Source organism: Cannabis sativa, chromosome 6 (assembly GCF_029168945.1).
Source record: "Cannabis sativa cultivar Pink pepper isolate KNU-18-1 chromosome 6, ASM2916894v1, whole genome shotgun sequence".
Classification (NCBI taxonomy): Eukaryota; Viridiplantae; Streptophyta; class Magnoliopsida; order Rosales; family Cannabaceae; genus Cannabis; species Cannabis sativa.
In genome coordinates this window covers 34,515,592-34,517,580 of record NC_083606.1, presented here as the reverse complement: position 1 = coordinate 34,517,580, position 1,989 = coordinate 34,515,592, and positions in this window count along the sequence as shown.

Below are 1,989 nucleotides of genomic sequence, written 5' to 3'. Positions count from 1 at the left end.
TTGAACCAAAACTTCTCAAACTAGAACAAGAGCAACTAACATGCATTTCAGCCTATCTAATCCAATCAATTCAAGCATTTTAATCCAAGAAACAACAACAACAATTAACAGCAGCAACAACATTAAGAACCATACATGCATTACTAATTTTTCATCATTTTCAACAAACTTAAAGAGAGAGAGAGAGATTAGGAGCTAACCTAGCTTGATTAGAACACCAAAAAGGAGATGAATTCACAAGAAAAATTCAAAGATCCTTGCTGCTCAAGGAGGCCGAAAATAGAGAGAGAGAGTTGAGAGAAAATGGTTTGATTTTCTTGATTCTTTTTCTAACTTTGAAAAATAAAAGATAAATGAAACATCAACACTATATTCAGCCAACATTTAACATAATAAACACTTATTTTTCCTCATACTAAGTCCACAAAAGGACAAAACAATAATGGGGCAAAATGACCATTTTGCCTCCCTCGCACTAAAATGACATAAATAACACTAACGGGTATTTTTTGGAAATTCTAAATTCCCGGGCAATCTCGACATTCCCAATGTCTAATAAACCGTCCCAAAATACTAACATACTATGTTGTGATTTTACTGAGCCAAACACCGAGTTCCATGTTACCGGGCACCGGAAATGCAAAATTATGAAAATCACTAAATGACATAAAATGCATTTCAAAATTCAATAATAACAGCATAATAATTATTTAAATAGCTATAAATAATTTTCCATAATTAAACATGATTAACTACTAATTTCCAAATTAAACTAAGCGGTCTTTACATGATCGTTCTGTGAAAATTCCTAGAGGTATTATAGAAGATGTTTTTAATTAAAGTGGATAAATTCTATTTTCTTGTTGATTTCATTGTTCTTGATACTCAACCTGTTGAAAATGCTCATGCTCAAATACCCATCATTTTAGGTAGACCATTTTTAGCTACATCTAATGCAATTATCAACTGTCGTAATGGTGTATTGAAATTATCTTTTGGAAACATGACTGTTGAATTGAATGTTTTTAATGTTGCTAAATCTGTTGAGTGTGAGGAAATACATGAAGTGAACATGATTAACACGGAAAATATGTTTGAAATGGACATGAATGAATCTTTTGAAACTTATGCAAAAATGTTTGGAATGTGCTTAAATGTTGATGATTTTATTCATGATGTCAATTCTTTGCTTGAGTCTACCCCACTAATGGATACTGAGAAATGGAAAGCCAAAATTGAACCATGTATTCCATTAGAGCATGTTGAGTCAACTCCTGAACCACCAAAGTTAGATCTCAAACCCTTGCCTGACACTTTGAAATATGCATTTCTAGGAGAGTCTAACACCTATCCTGTTATCATTGCATCTGATTTAGATGAAAAACAAGAAGCAAAGTTGTTAGATTTCCTTAGAAAACATAAAAAGGCCATAGGTTGGACCATGGGAGACATTAAGGGAATAAGCCCAGCTGTGTGCATGCATAGAATTCATTTAGAAGAAAATGCTAAGCCCTCCCGAGAAAGTCAAAGAAGATTAAATCTAAACATGAAAGAGGTAGTAAGAGATGATGTAATTAAAATGTTAGATGTAGAGATCATTTACCCTATCTCTAACAGTCCATGTGTTAGTCCAGTTCAAGTTGTTCCAAAAAAGTCTGGGATCATTGTTGTTAAAAATGAACAAAATGAGTTAATCCCTACTAGAGTCCAAACTGGGTGGAGAGTGTGTATAGACTATAGAAAGTTGAATAGTGTCACTAGGAAAGACCACTTCCCATTACCCTTCATTGACCAAATGCTTGAAAGGTTAGCTGGCCATGCTTATTATTGCTTTCTTGATGGGTATTCGGGATATAACCAAATCTCTATTGCCCCCGAAGATCAAGAAAAGACTACCTTTACTTGCCCTTTTGGAACCTTTGCATATCGTCGCATGCCTTTTGGTCTTTGTAATGCTCCTGCAACATTTCAAAGATGTATGATTGCAAT